The following is a 20,619-nucleotide window of genomic DNA, read 5'->3' on the forward strand; positions in this document are numbered from 1 at the left end:
AGCTTCCGAATCCGAAACTTCAAAACTGCCCTAGTGCGTTTAGTTTCAGGCGAGCGAAAAGAGACCGAAGGAGCACTCTGGCACTTCCCCGGTTTCATCTCCAAGCAGGGAGTTGTGCAGTGTGTGAGGAGTCTACGGGACTTCAGGCTCCAGGAAGGTTACGTGTCCTCGCGCCGTCTCTAAGCGTAGGAGAGTTCAGGGGAAGCTCTACCTCTTCGAGACAGCATGTCATGTCTAGTCTCTGCGTGGCCTAGAGAAAGGGCGGGTAAGTAAAAGGGTACCCGGAACGGACACCAGGAAAAGAGTGTTTTCCTTGCAGCTCACGCTCTGCACTGCGTGCCCCTGGCATGGCACCGAAGGCCTGCGAGAGCTGTGTTCCGGAGGTCTCTTGAATGCTTTGGCCAGCTAGCTAGCTGGAGCAAAAGGAGAAGGTTCCCTTTCACTCTGCTTTCAAAGCGGTGATCCGGAGGCACTCGAGAGCCTAATGCTGCGCAGTCGCCCAGAATGGGGGATCCTGTGCGCAGCGTTCCTCTATGAGACACGGGGAGGAGGAAAAGCATACTGGAGCTCCTGCCCCCACCTGCCCCAGAGTCAGTGGACACCCCCTGCACTCCTCAATGCGTGGACGGACTATCTGAAGGATACTTGGAACCCTGTGGAGGGCTCTAGCTTTCCCTTTGGCGATGAGGGCTGTGGGATGCCTCGTGCAGGGCACAGGACACGGTCCCTTTCTCTAGGAACCCTCTCTCGTCGCTCCACACAGGCCTTCCAGAAGTGAAGCCAACACAGGCAGCCACACTCTTCCGCAGGAAACTTGGACGCTGCACGTAGCCTGCTCTCCAGCGGGGGAAAGAGGGCTTTGCTCACTAGGTCACCGGTATCAGAGTGGCGCCCTGCAGAGTCCAGGTAGTTTCTGACAGAGGCAAAGAGTCTCAAGCGGCACCCTGCCCGTCCCTGTTAAGACGCCGTACCAGGGCAATTCTGCATGGGACGGGGAGACTAGCGTGACGTACTTAGTGCCTTGGGCTAGGCCTCGCCGTCCGTACGCCTTGCCAAAAGCTAGTGGGTGCTTCAGGGGAGAAGTGTGCCTTGGCCAGGCTGCTTCGAAAGGCAACTGTCTGCTTGGCGTAGGGAGACAGCAAGCAAGGGCTCCCATTCGAAAGCCCACCGAGAGGGTTGCTTCATTGCCGCCCAGGTTCAGCGCTGGCAACCACTGGCCGTACACCTAAAAGACCTGCCGGACCTGTGTTCGGGCGGCCGTTAGCAAGCTCGGACATCTAGCTCTCCCACGAAGGAAGCAGTGTGTCGCCTTTCTCTCCGCCTTACGAGCTGTCATCCGGAGGCCCAAGGTCCCTGGATGTTGTGAAGTCGCCCTTGGAAGAGACGTTCGCGATGCAGTCTTCCTCCACGGGAGGGGCCTAGGAGGCAGGAGGCCTAGGAGACCTGGAAAGCTCACTAGCGTGAAGGCCCTGCGTGGACTACGTTTTCACGGGAAATGCTGCACGCCTAAGCTTGTGCATGCAGTCCATGGGCCTTACTATGAGCCTGCCTGGCACAGTCGTGTTCCCTTTAGCACTGGCGCCTTGGCGATGCCTCATGCAAGGACAGGCAAGCACCGTGTTGCTCTCAGGAGAGCGCCCTTTTCCTAACCACGGGGGCACTCCAGCACTGAAGACTGACAGCAGCCCTCTGCTTTCCGGCAGCTTTGAGGCTGGGGCTGCCCTTTGTTGCTGAGAATTGCCACTGTTCGCAGAGCTTCCGAATCCGAAACTTCAAAACTGCCCTAGTGCGTTTAGTTTCAGGCGAGCGAAAAGAGACCGAAGGAGCACTCTGGCACTTCCCCGGTTTCATCTCCAAGCAGGGAGTTGTGCAGTGTGTGAGGAGTCTACGGGACTTCAGGCTCCAGGAAGGTTACGTGTCCTCGCGCCGTCTCTAAGCGTAGGAGAGTTCAGGGGAAGCTCTACCTCTTCGAGACAGCATGTCATGTCTAGTCTCTGCGTGGCCTAGAGAAAGGGCGGGTAAGTCAAAGGGTACCCGGAACGGACACCAGGAAAAGAGTGTTTTCCTTGCAGCTCACGCTCTGCACTGCGTGCCCCTGGCATGGCACCGAAGGCCTGCGAGAGCTGTGTTCCGGAGGTCGCTTGAATGCTTTGGCCAGCTAGCTAGCTGGAGCAAAAGGAGAAGGTTCCCTTTCACTCTGCTTTCAAAGCGGTGATCCGGAGGCACTCGAGAGCCTAATGCTGCGCAGTCGCCCAGAATGGGGAATCCTGTGCGCAGCGTTCGTCTATGGGACACGGGGAGGAGGCAGTGGCCCTAGGAAAAGCATACTGGAGCTCCTGCCCCCACCTGCCCCAGAGTCAGTGGACACCCCGTGCACTCCTCAATGCGTGGACGGACTATCTGAAGGATACTTGGAACCCTGTGGAGGGCTCTAGCTTTCCCTTTGGCGATGAGGGCTGTGGGATGCCTCCTGCAGGGCACAGGACACGGTCCCTTTCTCTAGGAACCCTCTCTCGTCGCTCCACACAGGCCTTCCAGAAGTGAAGCCAACACAGGCAGCCACACTCTTCCGCAGGAAACTTGGACGCTGCACGTAGCCTGCTCTCCAGCGGGGGAAAGAGGGCTTTGCTCACTAGGTCACCGGTATCAGAGTGGCGCCCTGCAGAGTCCAGGCAGTTTCTGACAGAGGCAAAGAGTCTCAAGCGGCACCCTGCCCGTCCCTGTTAAGACGCCGTACCAGGGCAATTCTGCATGGGACGGGGAGACTAGCGTGACGTACTTAGTGCCTTGGGCTAGGCCTCGCCGTCCGTACGCCTTGCCAAAAGCTAGTGGGTGCTTCAGGGGAGAAGTGTGCCTTGGCCAGGCTGCTTCGAAAGGCAACTGTCTGCTTGGCGTAGGGAGACAGCAAGCAAGGGCTCCCATTCTAAAGCCCACGGAGAGGGTTGCTTCATTGCCGCCCAGGTTCAGCGCTGGCAACCACTGGCCGTACACCTAAAAGACCTGCCGGACCTGTGTTCGGGCGGCCGTTAGCAAGCTCGGACATCTAGCTGTCCCACGAAGGAAGCAGTGTGTCGCCTTTCTCTCCGCCTTACGAGCTGTCATCCGGAGGCCCAAGGTCCCTGGATGTTGTGAAGTCGCCCTTGGAAGAGACGTTCGCGATGCAGTCTTCCTCCACGGGAGGGGCCTAGGAGGCAGGAGGCCTAGGAGACCTGGAAAGCTCACTAGCGTGAAGGCCCTGCGTGGACTACGTTTTCACGGGAAATGCTGCACGCCTAAGCTTGTGCATGCAGTCCATGGGCCTTACTATGAGCCTGCCTGGCACAGTCGTGTTCCCTTTAGCACTGGCGCCTTGGCGATGCCTCATGCAAGGACAGGCAAGCACCGTGTTGCTCTCAGGAGAGCGCCCTTTTCCTAACCACGGGGGCACTCCAGCACTGAAGACTGACAGCAGCCCTCTGCTTTCCGGCAGCTTTGAGGCTGGGGCTGCCCTTTGTTGCTGAGAATTGCCACTGTTCGCAGAGCTTCCGAATCCGAAACTTCAAAACTGCCCTAGTGCGTTTAGTTTCAGGCGAGCGAAAAGAGACCGAAGGAGCACTCTGGCACTTCCCCGGTTTCATCTCCAAGCAGGGAGTTGTGCAGTGTGTGAGGAGTCTACGGGACTTCAGGCTCCAGGAAGGTTACGTGTCCTCGCGCCGTCTCTAAGCGTAGGAGAGTTCAGGGGAAGCTCTACCTCTTCGAGACAGCATGTCATGTCTAGTCTCTGCGTGGCCTAGAGAAAGGGCGGGTAAGTAAAAGGGTACCCGGAACGGACACCAGGAAAAGAGTGTTTTCCTTGCAGCTCACGCTCTGCACTGCGTGCCCCTGGCATGGCACCGAAGGCCTGCGAGAGCTGTGTTCCGGAGGTCGCTTGAATGCTTTGGCCAGCTAGCTAGCTGGAGCAAAAGGAGAAGGTTCCCTTTCACTCTGCTTTCAAAGCGGTGATCCGGAGGCACTCGAGAGCCTAATGCTGCGCAGTCGCCCAGAATGGGGGATCCTGTGCGCAGCGTTCCTCTATGGGGCACGGGGAGGAGGAAAAGCACACTGGAGCTCCTGCCCCCACCTGCCCCAGAGTCAGTGCACAGCCCCTGCACTCCTCAATGCGTGGACGGACTATCTGAAGGATACTTGGAACCCTGTGGAGGGCTCTAGCTTTCCCTTTGGCGATGAGGGCTGTGGGATGCCTCGTGCAGGGCACAGGACACGGTCCCTTTCTCTAGGAACCCTCTCTCGTCGCTCCACACAGGCCTTCCAGAAGTGAAGCCAACACAGGCAGCCACACTCTTCCGCAGGAAACTTGGACGCTGCACGTAGCCTGCTCTCCAGCGGGGGAAAGAGGGCTTTGCTCACTAGGTCACCGGTATCAGAGTGGCGCGCTGCAGAGTCCAGGTAGTTTCTGACAGAGGCAAAGAGTCTCAAGCGGCACCCTGCCCGTCCCTGTTAAGACGCCGTACCAGGGCAATTCTGCATGGGACGGGGAGACTAGCGTGACGTACTTAGTGCCTTGGGCTAGGCCTCGCCGTCCGTACGCCTTGCCAAAAGCTAGCGGGTGCTTCAGGGGAGAAGTGTGCCTTGGCCAGGCTGCTTCGAAAGGCAACTGTCTGCTTGGCGTAGGGAGACAGCAAGCAAGGGCTCCCATTCGAAAGCCCACCGAGAGGGTTGCTTCATTGCCGCCCAGGTTCAGCGCTGGCAACCACTGGCCGTACACCTAAAAGACCTGCCGGACCTGTGTTCGGGCGGCCGTTAGCAAGCTCGGACATCTAGCTCTCCCACGAAGGAAGCAGTGTGTCGCCTTTCTCTCCGCCTTACGAGCTGTCATCCGGAGGCCCAAGGTCCCTGGATGTTGTGAAGTCGCCCTTGGAAGAGACGTTCGCGATGCAGTCTTCCTCCACGGGAGGGGCCTAGGAGGCAGGAGGCCTAGGAGACCTGGAAAGCTCACTAGCGTGAAGGCCCTGCGTGGACTACGTTTTCACGGGAAATGCTGCACGCCTAAGCTTGTGCATGCAGTCCATGGGCCTTACTATGAGCCTGCCTGGCACAGTCGTGTTCCCTTTAGCACTGGCGCCTTGGCGATGCCTCATGCAAGGACAGGCAAGCACCGTGTTGCTCTCAGGAGAGCGCCCTTTTCCTAACCACGGGGGCACTCCAGCACTGAAGACTGACAGCAGCCCTCTGCTTTCCGGCAGCTTTGAGGCTGGGGCTGCCCTTTGTTGCTGAGAATTGCCACTGTTCGCAGAGCTTCCGAATCCGAAACTTCAAAACTGCCCTAGTGCGTTTAGTTTCAGGCGAGCGAAAAGAGACCGAAGGAGCACTCTGGCACTTCCCCGGTTTCATCTCCAAGCAGGGAGTTGTGCAGTGTGTGAGGAGTCTACGGGACTTCAGGCTCCAGGAAGGTTACGTGTCCTCGCGCCGTCTCTAAGCGTAGGAGAGTTCAGGGGAAGCTCTACCTCTTCGAGACAGCATGTCATGTCTAGTCTCTGCGTGGCCTAGAGAAAGGGCGGGTAAGTAAAAGGGTACCCGGAACGGACACCAGGAAAAGAGTGTTTTCCTTGCAGCTCACGCTCTGCACTGCGTGCCCCTGGCATGGCACCGAAGGCCTGCGAGAGCTGTGTTCCGGAGGTCTCTTGAATGCTTTGGCCAGCTAGCTAGCTGGAGCAAAAGGAGAAGGTTCCCTTTCACTCTGCTTTCAAAGCGGTGATCCGGAGGCACTCGAGAGCCTAATGCTGCGCAGTCGCCCAGAATGGGGAATCCTGTGCGCAGCGTTCGTCTATGGGACACGGGGAGGAGGCAGTGGCCCTAGGAAAAGCATACTGGAGCTCCTGCCCCCACCTGCCCCAGAGTCAGTGGACACCCCGTGCACTCCTCAATGCGTGGACGGACTATCTGAAGGATACTTGGAACCCTGTGGAGGGCTCTAGCTTTCCCTTTGGCGATGAGGGCTCTGGGATGCCTCCTGCAGGGCACAGGACACGGTCCCTTTCTCTAGGAACCCTCTCTCGTCGCTCCACACAGGCCTTCCAGAAGTGAAGCCAACACAGGCAGCCACACTCTTCCGCAGGAAACTTGGACGCTGCACGTAGCCTGCTCTCCAGCGGGGGAAAGAGGGCTTTGCTCACTAGGTCACCGGTATCAGAGTGGCGCCCTGCAGAGTCCAGGCAGTTTCTGACAGAGGCAAAGAGTCTCAAGCGGCACCCTGCCCGTCCCTGTTAAGACGCCGTACCAGGGCAATTCTGCATGGGACGGGGAGACTAGCGTGACGTACTTAGTGCCTTGGGCTAGGCCTCGCCGTCCGTACGCCTTGCCAAAAGCTAGTGGGTGCTTCAGGGGAGAAGTGTGCCTTGGCCAGGCTGCTTCGAAAGGCAACTGTCTGCTTGGCGTAGGGAGACAGCAAGCAAGGGCTCCCATTCTAAAGCCCACGGAGAGGGTTGCTTCATTGCCGCCCAGGTTCAGCGCTGGCAACCACTGGCCGTACACCTAAAAGACCTGCCGGACCTGTGTTCGGGCGGCCGTTAGCAAGCTCGGACATCTAGCTGTCCCACGAAGGAAGCAGTGTGTCGCCTTTCTCTCCGCCTTACGAGCTGTCATCCGGAGGCCCAAGGTCCCTGGATGTTGTGAAGTCGCCCTTGGAAGAGACGTTCGCGATGCAGTCTTCCTCCACGGGAGGGGCCTAGGAGGCAGGAGGCCTAGGAGACCTGGAAAGCTCACTAGCGTGAAGGCCCTGCGTGGACTACGTTTTCACGGGAAATGCTGCACGCCTAAGCTTGTGCATGCAGTCCATGGGCCTTACTATGAGCCTGCCTGGCACAGTCGTGTTCCCTTTAGCACTGGCGCCTTGGCGATGCCTCATGCAAGGACAGGCAAGCACCGTGTTGCTCTCAGGAGAGCGCACTTTTCCTAACCACGGGGGCACTCCAGCACTGAAGACTGACAGCAGCCCTCTGCTTTCCGGCAGCTTTGAGGCTGGGGCTGCCCTTTGTTGCTGAGAATTGCCACTGTTCGCAGAGCTTCCGAATCCGAAACTTCAAAACTGCCCTAGTGCGTTTAGTTTCAGGCGAGCGAAAAGAGACCGAAGGAGCACTCTGGCACTTCCCCGGTTTCATCTCCAAGCAGGGAGTTGTGCAGTGTGTGAGGAGTCTACGGGACTTCAGGCTCCAGGAAGGTTACGTGTCCTCGCGCCGTCTCTAAGCGTAGGAGAGTTCAGGGGAAGCTCTACCTCTTCGAGACAGCATGTCATGTCTAGTCTCTGCGTGGCCTAGAGAAAGGGCGGGTAAGTAAAAGGGTACCCGGAACGGACACCAGGAAAAGAGTGTTTTCCTTGCAGCTCACGCTCTGCACTGCGTGCCCCTGGCATGGCACCGAAGGCCTGCGAGAGCTGTGTTCCGGAGGTCTCTTGAATGCTTTGGCCAGCTAGCTAGCTGGAGCAAAAGGAGAAGGTTCCCTTTCACTCTGCTTTCAAAGCGGTGATCCGGAGGCACTCGAGAGCCTAATGCTGCGCAGTCGCCCAGAATGGGGGATCCTGTGCGCAGCGTTCCTCTATGAGACACGGGGAGGAGGAAAAGCATACTGGAGCTCCTGCCCCCACCTGCCCCAGAGTCAGTGGACACCCCCTGCACTCCTCAATGCGTGGACGGACTATCTGAAGGATACTTGGAACCCTGTGGAGGGCTCTAGCTTTCCCTTTGGCGATGAGGGCTGTGGGATGCCTCGTGCAGGGCACAGGACACGGTCCCTTTCTCTAGGAACCCTCTCTCGTCGCTCCACACAGGCCTTCCAGAAGTGAAGCCAACACAGGCAGCCACACTCTTCCGCAGGAAACTTGGACGCTGCACGTAGCCTGCTCTCCAGCGGGGGAAAGAGGGCTTTGCTCACTAGGTCACCGGTATCAGAGTGGCGCCCTGCAGAGTCCAGGTAGTTTCTGACAGAGGCAAAGAGTCTCAAGCGGCACCCTGCCCGTCCCTGTTAAGACGCCGTACCAGGGCAATTCTGCATGGGACGGGGAGACTAGCGTGACGTACTTAGTGCCTTGGGCTAGGCCTCGCCGTCCGTACGCCTTGCCAAAAGCTAGTGGGTGCTTCAGGGGAGAAGTGTGCCTTGGCCAGGCTGCTTCGAAAGGCAACTGTCTGCTTGGCGTAGGGAGACAGCAAGCAAGGGCTCCCATTCTAAAGCCCACGGAGAGGGTTGCTTCATTGCCGCCCAGGTTCAGCGCTGGCAACCACTGGCCGTACACCTAAAAGACCTGCCGGACCTGTGTTCGGGCGGCCGTTAGCAAGCTCGGACATCTAGCTCTCCCACGAAGGAAGCAGTGTGTCGCCTTTCTCTCCGCCTTACGAGCTGTCATCCGGAGGCCCAAGGTCCCTGGATGTTGTGAAGTCGCCCTTGGAAGAGACGTTCGCGATGCAGTCTTCCTCCACGGGAGGGGCCTAGGAGGCAGGAGGCCTAGGAGACCTGGAAAGCTCACTAGCGTGAAGGCCCTGCGTGGACTACGTTTTCACGGGAAATGCTGCACGCCTAAGCTTGTGCATGCAGTCCATGGGCCTTACTATGAGCCTGCCTGGCACAGTCGTGTTCCCTTTAGCACTGGCGCCTTGGCGATGCCTCATGCAAGGACAGGCAAGCACCGTGTTGCTCTCAGGAGAGCGCCCTTTTCCTAACCACGGGGGCACTCCAGCACTGAAGACTGACAGCAGCCCTCTGCTTTCCGGCAGCTTTGAGGCTGGGGCTGCCCTTTGTTGCTGAGAATTGCCACTGTTCGCAGAGCTTCCGAATCCGAAACTTCAAAACTGCCCTAGTGCGTTTAGTTTCAGGCGAGCGAAAAGAGACCGAAGGAGCACTCTGGCACTTCCCCGGTTTCATCTCCAAGCAGGGAGTTGTGCAGTGTGTGAGGAGTCTACGGGACTTCAGGCTCCAGGAAGGTTACGTGTCCTCGCGCCGTCTCTAAGCGTAGGAGAGTTCAGGGGAAGCTCTACCTCTTCGAGACAGCATGTCATGTCTAGTCTCTGCGTGGCCTAGAGAAAGGGCGGGTAAGTAAAAGGGTACCCGGAACGGACACCAGGAAAAGAGTGTTTTCCTTGCAGCTCACGCTCTGCACTGCGTGCCCCTGGCATGGCACCGAAGGCCTGCGAGAGCTGTGTTCCGGAGGTCTCTTGAATGCTTTGGCCAGCTAGCTAGCTGGAGCAAAAGGAGAAGGTTCCCTTTCACTCTGCTTTCAAAGCGGTGATCCGGAGGCACTCGAGAGCCTAATGCTGCGCAGTCGCCCAGAATGGGGGATCCTGTGCGCAACGTTCCTCTATGGGACACGGGGAGGAGGAAAAGCATACTGGAGCTCCTGCCCCCACCTGCCCCAGAGTCAGTGGACAACCCCTGCACTCCTCAATGAGTGGACGGACTATCTGAAGGATACTTGGAACCCTGTGGAGGGCTCTAGCTTTCCCTTTGGCGATGAGGGCTCTGGGATGCCTCGTGCAGGGCACAGGACACGGTCCCTTTCTCTAGGAACCCTCTCTCGTCGCTCCACACAGGCCTTCCAGAAGTGAAGCCAACACAGGCAGCCACACTCTTCCGCAGGAAACTTGGACGCTGCACGTAGCCTGCTCTCTAGCGGGGGAAAGAGGGCTTTGCTCACTAGGTCACCGGTATCAGAGTGGCGCCCTGCAGAGTCCAGGTAGTTTCTGACAGAGGCAAAGAGTCTCAAGCGGCACCCTGCCCGTCCCTGTTAAGACGCTGTACCAGGGCAATTCTGCATGGGACGGGGAGACTAGCGTGACGTACTTAGTGCCTTGGGCTAGGCCTCGCCGTCCGTACGCCTTGCCAAAAGCTAGTGGGTGCTTCAGGGGAGAAGTGTGCCTTGGCCAGGCTGCTTCGAAAGGCAACTGTCTGCTTGGCGTAGGGAGACAGCAAGCAAGGGCTCCCATTCGAAAGCCCACGGAGAGGGTTGCTTCATTGCCGCCCAGGTTCAGCGCTGGCAACCACTGGCCGTACACCTAAAAGACCTGCCGGACCTGTGTTCGGGCGGCCGTTAGCAAGCTCGGACATCTAGCTCTCCCACGAAGGAAGCAGTGTGTCGCCTTTCTCTCCGCCTTACGAGCTGTCATCCGGAGGCCCAAGGTCCCTGGATGTTGTGAAGTCGCCCTTGGAAGAGACGTTCGCGATGCAGTCTTCCTCCACGGGAGGGGCCTAGGAGGCAGGAGGCCTAGGAGACCTGGAAAGCTCACTAGCGTGAAGGCCCTGCGTGGACTACGTTTTCACGGGAAATGCTGCACGCCTAAGCTTGTGCATGCAGTCCATGGGCCTTACTATGAGCCTGTCTGGCACAGTCGTGTTCCCTTTAGCACTGGCGCCTTGGCGATGCCTCATGCAAGGACAGGCAAGCACCGTGTTGCTCTCAGGAGAGCGCCCTTTTCCTAACCACGGGGGCACTCCAGCACTGAAGACTGACAGCAGCCCTCTGCTTTCCGGCAGCTTTGAGGCTGGGGCTGCCCTTTGTTGCTGAGAATTGCCACTGTTCGCAGAGCTTCCGAATCCGAAACTTCAAAACTGCCCTAGTGCGTTTAGTTTCAGGCGAGCGAAAAGAGACCGAAGGAGCACTCTGGCACTTCCCCGGTTTCATCTCCAAGCAGGGAGTTGTGCAGTGTGTGAGGAGTCTACGGGACTTCAGGCTCCAGGAAGGTTACGTGTCCTCGCGCCGTCTCTAAGCGTAGGAGAGTTCAGGGGAAGCTCTACCTCTTCGAGACAGCATGTCATGTCTAGTCTCTGCGTGGCCTAGAGAAAGGGCGGGTAAGTAAAAGGGTACCCGGAACGGACACCAGGAAAAGAGTGTTTTCCTTGCAGCTCACGCTCTGCACTGCGTGCCCCTGGCATGGCACCGAAGGCCTGCGAGAGCTGTGTTCCGGAGGTCTCTTGAATGCTTTGGCCAGCTAGCTAGCTGGAGCAAAAGGAGAAGGTTCCCTTTCACTCTGCTTTCAAAGCGGTGATCCGGAGGCACTCGAGAGCCTAATGCTGCGCAGTCGCCCAGAATGGGGGATCCTGTGCACAGCGTTCCTCTATGGGACACGGGGAGGAGGCAGTGGCCCTAGGAAAAGCATACTGGAGCTCCTGCCCCCACCTGCCCCAGAGTCAGTGGACACCCCGTGCACTCCTCAATGCGTGGACGGACTATCTGAAGGATACTTGGAACCCTGTGGAGGGCTCTAGCTTTCCCTTTGGCGATGAGGGCTGTGGGATGCCTCCTGCAGGGCACAGGACACGGTCCCTTTCTCTAGGAACCTTCTCTCGTCGCTCCACACAGGCCTTCCAGAAGTGAAGCCAACACAGGCAGCCACACTCTTCCGCAGGAAACTTGGACGCTGCACGTAGCCTGCTCTCCAGCGGGGGAAAGAGGGCTTTGCTCACTAGGTCACCGGTATCAGAGTGGCGCCCTGCAGAGTCCAGGTAGTTTCTGACAGAGGCAAAGAGTCTCAAGCGGCACCCTGCCCGTCCCTGTTAAGACGCCGTACCAGGGCAATTCTGCATGGGACGGGGAGACTAGCGTGACGTACTTAGTGCCTTGGGCTAGGCCTCGCCGTCCGTACGCCTTGCCAAAAGCTAGTGGGTGCTTCAGGGGAGAAGTGTGCCTTGGCCAGGCTGCTTCGAAAGGCAACTGTCTGCTTGGCGTAGGGAGACAGCAAGCAAGGGCTCCCATTCGAAAGCCCACGGAGAGGGTTGCTTCATTGCCGCCCAGGTTCAGCACTGGCAACCACTGGCCGTACACCTAAAAGACCTGCCGGACCTGTGTTCGGGCGGCCGTTAGCAAGCTCGGACATCTAGCTCTCCCACGAAGGAAGCAGTGTGTCGCCTTTCTCTCCGCCTTACGAGCTGTCATCCGGAGGCCCAAGGTCCCTGGACGTTGTGAAGTCGCCCTTGGAAGAGACGTTCGCGATGCAGTCTTCCTCCACGGGAGGGGCCTAGGAGGCAGAAGGCCTAGGAGACCTGGAAAGCTCACTAGCGTGAAGGCCCTGCGTGGACTACGTTTTCACGGGAAATGCTGCACGCCCAAGCTTGTGCATGCAGTCCATGGGCCTTACTATGAGCCTGCCTGGCACAGTCGTGTTCCCTTTAGCACTGGCGCCTTGGCGATGCCTCATGCAAGGACAGGCAAGCACCGTGTTGCTCTCAGGAGAGCGCCCTTTTCCTAACCACGGGGGCACTCCAGCACTGAAGACTGACAGCAGCCCTCTGCTTTCCGGCAGCTTTGAGGCTGGGGCTGCCCTTTGTTGCTGAGAATTGCCACTGTTCGCAGAGCTTCCGAATCCGAAACTTCAAAACTGCCCTAGTGCGTTTAGTTTCAGGCGAGCGAAAAGAGACCGAAGGAGCACTCTGGCACTTCCCCGGTTTCATCTCCAAGCAGGGAGTTGTGCAGTGTGTGAGGAGTCTACGGGACTTCAGGCTCCAGGAAGGTTACGTGTCCTCGCGCCGTCTCTAAGCGTAGGAGAGTTCAGGGGAAGCTCTACCTCTTCGAGACAGCATGTCATGTCTAGTCTCTGCGTGGCCTAGAGAAAGGGCGGGTAAGTAAAAGGGTACCCGGAACGGACACCAGGAAAAGAGTGTTTTCCTTGCAGCTCACGCTCTGCACTGCGTGCCCCTGGCATGGCACCGAAGGCCTGCGAGAGCTGTGTTCCGGAGGTCTCTTGAATGCTTTGGCCAGCTAGCTAGCTGGAGCAAAAGGAGAAGGTTCCCTTTCACTCTGCTTTCAAAGCGGTGATCCGGAGGCACTCGAGAGCCTAATGCTGCGCAGTCGCCCAGAATGGGGGATCCTGTGCGCAACGTTCCTCTATGGGACAGGGGGAGGAGGAAAAGCATACTGGAGCTCCTGCCCCCACCTGCCCCAGAGTCAGTGGACAACCCCTGCACTCCTCAATGAGTGGACGGACTATCTGAAGGATACTTGGAACCCTGTGGAGGGCTCTAGCTTTCCCTTTGGCGATGAGGGCTCTGGGATGCCTCGTGCAGGGCACAGGACACGGTCCCTTTCTCTAGGAACCCTCTCTCGTCGCTCCACACAGGCCTTCCAGAAGTGAAGCCAACACAGGCAGCCACACTCTTCCGCAGGAAACTTGGACGCTGCACGTAGCCTGCTCTCCAGCGGGGGAAAGAGGGCTTTGCTCACTAGGTCACCGGTATCAGAGTGGCGCCCTGCAGAGTCCAGGTAGTTTCTGACAGAGGCAAAGAGTCTCAAGCGGCACCCTGCCCGTCCCTGTTAAGACGCTGTACCAGGGCAATTCTGCATGGGACGGGGAGACTAGCGTGACGTACTTAGTGCCTTGGGCTAGGCCTCGCCGTCCGTACGCCTTGCCAAAAGCTAGTGGGTGCTTCAGGGGAGAAGTGTGCCTTGGCCAGGCTGCTTCGAAAGGCAACTGTCTGCTTGGCGTAGGGAGACAGCAAGCAAGGGCTCCCATTCGAAAGCCCACGGAGAGGGTTGCTTCATTGCCGCCCAGGTTCAGCGCTGGCAACCACTGGCCGTACACCTAAAAGACCTGCCGGACCTGTGTTCGGGCGGCCGTTAGCAAGCTCGGACATCTAGCTCTCCCACGAAGGAAGCAGTGTGTCGCCTTTCTCTCCGCCTTACGAGCTGTCATCCGGAGGCCCAAGGTCCCTGGATGTTGTGAAGTCGCCCTTGGAAGAGACGTTCGCGATGCAGTCTTCCTCCACGGGAGGGGCCTAGGAGGCAGGAGGCCTAGGAGACCTGGAAAGCTCACTAGCGTGAAGGCCCTGCGTGGACTACGTTTTCACGGGAAATGCTGCACGCCTAAGCTTGTGCATGCAGTCCATGGGCCTTACTATGAGCCTGTCTGGCACAGTCGTGTTCCCTTTAGCACTGGCGCCTTGGCGATGCCTCATGCAAGGACAGGCAAGCACCGTGTTGCTCTCAGGAGAGCGCCCTTTTCCTAACCACGGGGGCACTCCAGCACTGAAGACTGACAGCAGCCCTCTGCTTTCCGGCAGCTTTGAGGCTGGGGCTGCCCTTTGTTGCTGAGAATTGCCACTGTTCGCAGAGCTTCCGAATCCGAAACTTCAAAACTGCCCTAGTGCGTTTAGTTTCAGGCGAGCGAAAAGAGACCGAAGGAGCACTCTGGCACTTCCCCGGTTTCATCTCCAAGCAGGGAGTTGTGCAGTGTGTGAGGAGTCTACGGGACTTCAGGCTCCAGGAAGGTTACGTGTCCTCGCGCCGTCTCTAAGCGTAGGAGAGTTCAGGGGAAGCTCTACCTCTTCGAGACAGCATGTCATGTCTAGTCTCTGCGTGGCCTAGAGAAAGGGCGGGTAAGTAAAAGGGTACCCGGAACGGACACCAGGAAAAGAGTGTTTTCCTTGCAGCTCACGCTCTGCACTGCGTGCCCCTGGCATGGCACCGAAGGCCTGCGAGAGCTGTGTTCCGGAGGTCTCTTGAATGCTTTGGCCAGCTAGCTAGCTGGAGCAAAAGGAGAAGGTTCCCTTTCACTCTGCTTTCAAAGCGGTGATCCGGAGGCACTCGAGAGCCTAATGCTGCGCAGTCGCCCAGAATGGGGGATCCTGTGCACAGCGTTCCTCTATGGGACACGGGGAGGAGGCAGTGGCCCTAGGAAAAGCATACTGGAGCTCCTGCCCCCACCTGCCCCAGAGTCAGTGGACACCCCGTGCACTCCTCAATGCGTGGACGGACTATCTGAAGGATACTTGGAACCCTGTGGAGGGCTCTAGCTTTCCCTTTGGCGATGAGGGCTGTGGGATGCCTCCTGCAGGGCACAGGACACGGTCCCTTTCTCTAGGAACCTTCTCTCGTCGCTCCACACAGGCCTTCCAGAAGTGAAGCCAACACAGGCAGCCACACTCTTCCGCAGGAAACTTGGACGCTGCACGTAGCCTGCTCTCCAGCGGGGGAAAGAGGGCTTTGCTCACTAGGTCACCGGTATCAGAGTGGCGCCCTGCAGAGTCCAGGTAGTTTCTGACAGAGGCAAAGAGTCTCAAGCGGCACCCTGCCCGTCCCTGTTAAGACGCCGTACCAGGGCAATTCTGCATGGGACGGGGAGACTAGCGTGACGTACTTAGTGCCTTGGGCTAGGCCTCGCCGTCCGTACGCCTTGCCAAAAGCTAGTGGGTGCTTCAGGGGAGAAGTGTGCCTTGGCCAGGCTGCTTCGAAAGGCAACTGTCTGCTTGGCGTAGGGAGACAGCAAGCAAGGGCTCCCATTCGAAAGCCCACGGAGAGGGTTGCTTCATTGCCGCCCAGGTTCAGCGCTGGCAACCACTGGCCGTACACCTAAAAGACCTGCCGGACCTGTGTTCGGGCGGCCGTTAGCAAGCTCGGACATCTAGCTCTCCCACGAAGGAAGCAGTGTGTCGCCTTTCTCTCCGCCTTACGAGCTGTCATCCGGAGGCCCAAGGTCCCTGGACGTTGTGAAGTCGCCCTTGGAAGAGACGTTCGCGATGCAGTCTTCCTCCACGGGAGGGGCCTAGGAGGCAGGAGGCCTAGGAGACCTGGAAAGCTCACTAGCGTGAAGGCCCTGCGTGGACTACGTTTTCACGGGAAATGCTGCACGCCCAAGCTTGTGCATGCAGTCCATGGGCCTTACTATGAGCCTGCCTGGCACAGTCGTGTTCCCTTTAGCACTGGCGCCTTGGCGATGCCTCATGCAAGGACAGGCAAGCACCGTGTTGCTCTCAGGAGAGCGCCCTTTTCCTAACCACGGGGGCACTCCAGCACTGAAGACTGACAGCAGCCCTCTGCTTTCCGGCAGCTTTGAGGCTGGGGCTGCCCTTTGTTGCTGAGAATTGCCACTGTTCGCAGAGCTTCCGAATCCGAAACTTCAAAACTGCCCTAGTGCGTTTAGTTTCAGGCGAGCGAAAAGAGACCGAAGGAGCACTCTGGCACTTCCCCGGTTTCATCTCCAAGCAGGGAGTTGTGCAGTGTGTGAGGAGTCTACGGGACTTCAGGCTCCAGGAAGGTTACGTGTCCTCGCGCCGTCTCTAAGCGTAGGAGAGTTCAGGGGAAGCTCTACCTCTTCGAGACAGCATGTCATGTCTAGTCTCTGCGTGGCCTAGAGAAAGGGCGGGTAAGTAAAAGGGTACCCGGAACGGACACCAGGAAAAGAGTGTTTTCCTTGCAGCTCACGCTCTGCACTGCGTGCCCCTGGCATGGCACCGAAGGCCTGCGAGAGCTGTGTTCCGGAGGTCTCTTGAATGCTTTGGCCAGCTAGCTAGCTGGAGCAAAAGGAGAAGGCTCCCTTTCACTCTGCTTTCAAAGCGGTGATCCGGAGGCACTCGAGAGCCTAATGCTGCGCAGTCGCCCAGAATGGGGGATCCTGTGCGCAGCGTTCCTCTATGGGACACGGGGAGGAGGCAGTGGCCCTAGGAAAAGCATACTGGAGCTCCTGTCCCCACCTGCCCCAGAGTCAGTGGACACCCCCTGCACTCCTCAATGCGTGGACGGACTATCTGAAGGATACTTGGAACCCTGTGGAGGGCTCTAGCTTTCCCTTTGGCGATGAGGGCTCTGGGATGCCTCCTGCAGGGCACAGGACACGGTCCCTTTCTCTAGGAACCCTCTCTCGTCGCTCCACACAGGCCTTCCAGAAGTGAAGCCAACACAGGCAGCCACACTCTTCCGCAGGAAACTTGGACGCTGCACGTAGCCTGCTCTCCCGCGGGGGTAAGAGGGCTTTGCTCACTAGGTCACCGGTATCAGAGTGGCGCCCTGCAGAGTCCAGGCAGTTTCTGACAGAGGCAAAGAGTCTCAAGCGGCACCCTGCCCGTCCCTGTTAAGACGCCGTACCATGGCAATTCTGCATGGGACGGGGAGACTAGCGTGACGTACTTAGTGCCTTGGGCTAGGCCTCGCCGTCCGTACGCCTTGCCAAAAGCTAGTGGGTGCTTCAGGGGAGAAGTGTGCCTTGGCCAGGCTGCTTCGAAAGGCAACTGTCTGCTTGGCGTAGGGAGACAGCAAGCAAGGGCTCCCATTCGAAAGCCCACGGAGAGGGTTGCTTCATTGCCGCCCAGGTTCAGCGCTGGCAACCACTGGCCGTACACCTAAAAGACCTGCCGGACCTGTGTTCGGGCGGCCGTTAGCAAGCTCGGACATCTAGCTGTCCCACGAAGGAAGCAGTGTGTCGCCTTTCTCTCCGCCTTACGAGCTGTCATCCGGAGGCCCAAGGTCCCTGGATGTTGTGAAGTCGCCCTTGGAAGAGACGTTCGCGATGCAGTCTTCCTCCACGGGAGGGGCCTAGGAGGCAGGAGGCCTAGGAGACCTGGAAAGCTCACTAGCGTGAAGGCCCTGCGTGGACTACGTTTTCACGGGAAATGCTGCACGCCTAAGCTTGTGCATGCAGTCCATGGGCCTTACTATGAGCCTGCCTGGCACAGTCGTGTTCCCTTTAGCACTGGCGCCTTGGCGATGCCTCATGCAAGGACAGGCAAGCACCGTGTTGCTCTCAGGAGAGCGCCCTTTTCCTAACCACCGGGGCACTCCAGCACTGAAGACTGACAGCAGCCCTCTGCTTTCCGGCAGCTTTGAGGCTGGGGCTGCCCTTTGTTGCTGAGAATTGCCACTGTTCGCAGAGCTTCCGAATCCGAAACTTCAAAACTGCCCTAGTGCGTTTAGTTTCAGGCGAGCGAAAAGAGACCGAAGGAGCACTCTGGCACTTCCCCGGTTTCATCTCCAAGCAGGGAGTTGTGCAGTGTGTGAGGAGTCTACGGGACTTCAGGCTCCAGGAAGGTTACGTGTCCTCGCGCCGTCTCTAAGCGTAGGAGAGTTCAGGGGAAGCTCTACCTCTTCGAGACAGCATGTCATGTCTAGTCTCTGCGTGGCCTAGAGAAAGGGCGGGTAAGTAAAAGGGTACCCGGAACGGACACCAGGAAAAGAGTGTTTTCCTTGCAGCTCACGCTCTGCACTGCGTGCCCCTGGCATGGCACCGAAGGCCTGCGAGAGCTGTGTTCCGGAGGTCTCTTGAATGCTTTGGCCAGCTAGCTAGCTGGAGCAAAAGGAGAAGGTTCCCTTTCACTCTGCTTTCAAAGCGGTGATCCGGAGGCACTCGAGAGCCTAATGCTGCGCAGTCGCCCAGAATGGGGGATCCTGTGCGCAGCGTTCCTCTATGGGACACGGGGAGGAGGAAAAGCATACTGGAGCTCCTGCCCCCACCTGCCCCAGAGTCAGTGGACACCCCGTGCACTCCTCAATGCGTGGACGGACTATCTGAAGGATACTTGGAACCCTGTGGAGGGCTCTAGCTTTCCCTTTGGCGATGAGGGCTGTGGGATGCCTCCTGCAGGGCACAGGACACGGTCCCTTTCTCTAGGAACCCTCTCTCGTCGCTCCACACAGGCCTTCCAGAAGTGAAGCCAACACAGGCAGCCACACTCTTCCGCAGGAAACTTGGACGCTGCACGTAGCCTGCTCTCCAGCGGGGGAAAGAGGGCTTTGCTCACTAGGTCACCGGTATCAGAGTGGCGCCCTGCAGAGTCCAGGTAGTTTCTGACAGAGGCAAAGAGTCTCAAGCGGCACCCTGCCCGTCCCTGTTAAGACGCCGTACCAGGGCAATTCTGCATGGGACGGGGAGACTAGCGTGACGTACTTAGTGCCTTGGGCTAGGCCTCGCCGTCCGTACGCCTTGCCAAAAGCTAGTGGGTGCTTCAGGGGAGAAGTGTGCCTTGGCCAGGCTGCTTCGAAAGGCAACTGTCTGCTTCGCATAGGGAGACATCAAGCAAGGGCTCCCATTCGAAAGCCCACCGAGAGGGTTGCTTCATTGCCGCCCAGGTTCAGCGCTGGCAACCACTGGCCGTACACCTAAAAGACCTGCCGGACCTGTGTTCGGGCGGCCGTTAGCAAGCTCGGACATCTAGCTCTCCCACGAAGGAAGCAGTGTGTCGCCTTTCTCTCCGCCTTACGAGCTGTCATCCGGAGGCCCAAGGTCCCTGGATGTTGTGAAGTCGCCCTTGGAAGAGACGTTCGCGATGCAGTCTTCCTCCACGGGAGGGGCCTAGGAGGCAGGAGGCCTAGGAGACCTGGAAAGCTCACTAGCGTGAAGGCCCTGCGTGGACTACGTTTTCACGGGAAATGCTGCACGCCCAAGCTTGTGCATGCAGTCCATGGGCCTTACTATGAGCCTGCCTGGCACAGTCGTGTTCCCTTTAGCACTGGCGCCTTGGCGATGCCTCATGCAAGGACAGGCAAGCACCGTGTTGCTCTCAGGAGAGCGCCCTTTTCCTAACCACGGGGGCACTCCAGCACTGAAGACTGACAGCAGCCCTCTGCTTTCCGGCAGCTTTGAGGCTGGGGCTGCCCTTTGTTGCTGAGAATTGCCACTGTTCGCAGAGCTTCCGAATCCGAAACTTCAAAACTGCCCTAGTGCGTTTAGTTTCAGGCGAGCGAAAAGAGACCGAAGGAGCACTCTGGCACTTCCCCGGTTTCATCTCCAAGCAGGGAGTTGTGCAGTGTGTGAGGAGTCTACGGGACTTCAGGCTCCAGGAAGGTTACGTATCCTCGCGCCGTCTCTTAGCGTAGGAGAGTTCAGGGGAAGCTCTACCTCTTCGAGACAGCATGTCATGTCTAGTCTCTGCGTGGCCTAGAGAAAGGGCGGGTAAGTAAAAGGGTACCCGGAACGGACACCAGGAAAAGAGTGTTTTCCTTGCAGCTCACGCTCTGCACTGCGTGCCCCTGGCATGGCACCGAAGGCCTGCGAGAGCTGTGTTCCGGAGGTCTCTTGAATGCTTTGGCCAGCTAGCTAGCTGGAGCAAAAGGAGAAGGTTCCCTTTCACTCTGCTTTCAAAGCGGTGATCCGGAGGCACTCGAGAGCCTAATGCTGCGCAGTCGCCCAGAATGGGGAATCCTGTGCGCAGCGTTCGTCTATGGGACACGGGGAGGAGGCAGTGGCCCTAGGAAAAGCATACTGGAGCTCCTGCCCCCACCTGCCCCAGAGTCAGTGGACACCCCGTGCACTCCTCAATGCGTGGACGGACTATCTGAAGGATACTTGGAACCCTGTGGAGGGCTCTAGCTTTCCCTTTGGCGATGAGGGCTGTGGGATGCCTCCTGCAGGGCACAGGACACGGTCCCTTTCTCTAGGAACCCTCTCTCGTCGCTCCACACAGGCCTTCCAGAAGTGAAGCCAACACAGGCAGCCACACTCTTCCGCAGGAAACTTGGACGCTGCACGTAGCCTGCTCTCCAGCGGGGGAAAGAGGGCTTTGCTCACTAGGTCACCGGTATCAGAGTGGCGCCCTGCAGAGTCCAGGTAGTTTCTGACAGAGGCAAAGAGTCTCAAGCGGCACCCTGCCCGTCCCTGTTAAGACGCCGTACCAGGGCAATTCTGCATGGGACGGGGAGACTAGCGTGACGTACTTAGTGCCTTGGGCTAGGCCTCGCCGTCCGTACGCCTTGCCAAAAGCTAGTGGGTGCTTCAGGGGAGAAGTGTGCCTTGGCCAGGCTGCTTCGAAAGGCAACTGTCTGCTTCGCATAGGGAGACATCAAGCAAGGGCTCCCATTCGAAAGCCCACCGAGAGGGTTGCTTCATTGCCGCCCAGGTTCAGCGCTGGCAACCACTGGCCGTACACCTAAAAGACCTGCCGGACCTGTGTTCGGGCGGC

Source organism: Eubalaena glacialis, chromosome 14, assembly GCF_028564815.1.
Source record: "Eubalaena glacialis isolate mEubGla1 chromosome 14, mEubGla1.1.hap2.+ XY, whole genome shotgun sequence".
NCBI classification, from domain to species: domain Eukaryota; kingdom Metazoa; phylum Chordata; class Mammalia; order Artiodactyla; family Balaenidae; genus Eubalaena; species Eubalaena glacialis.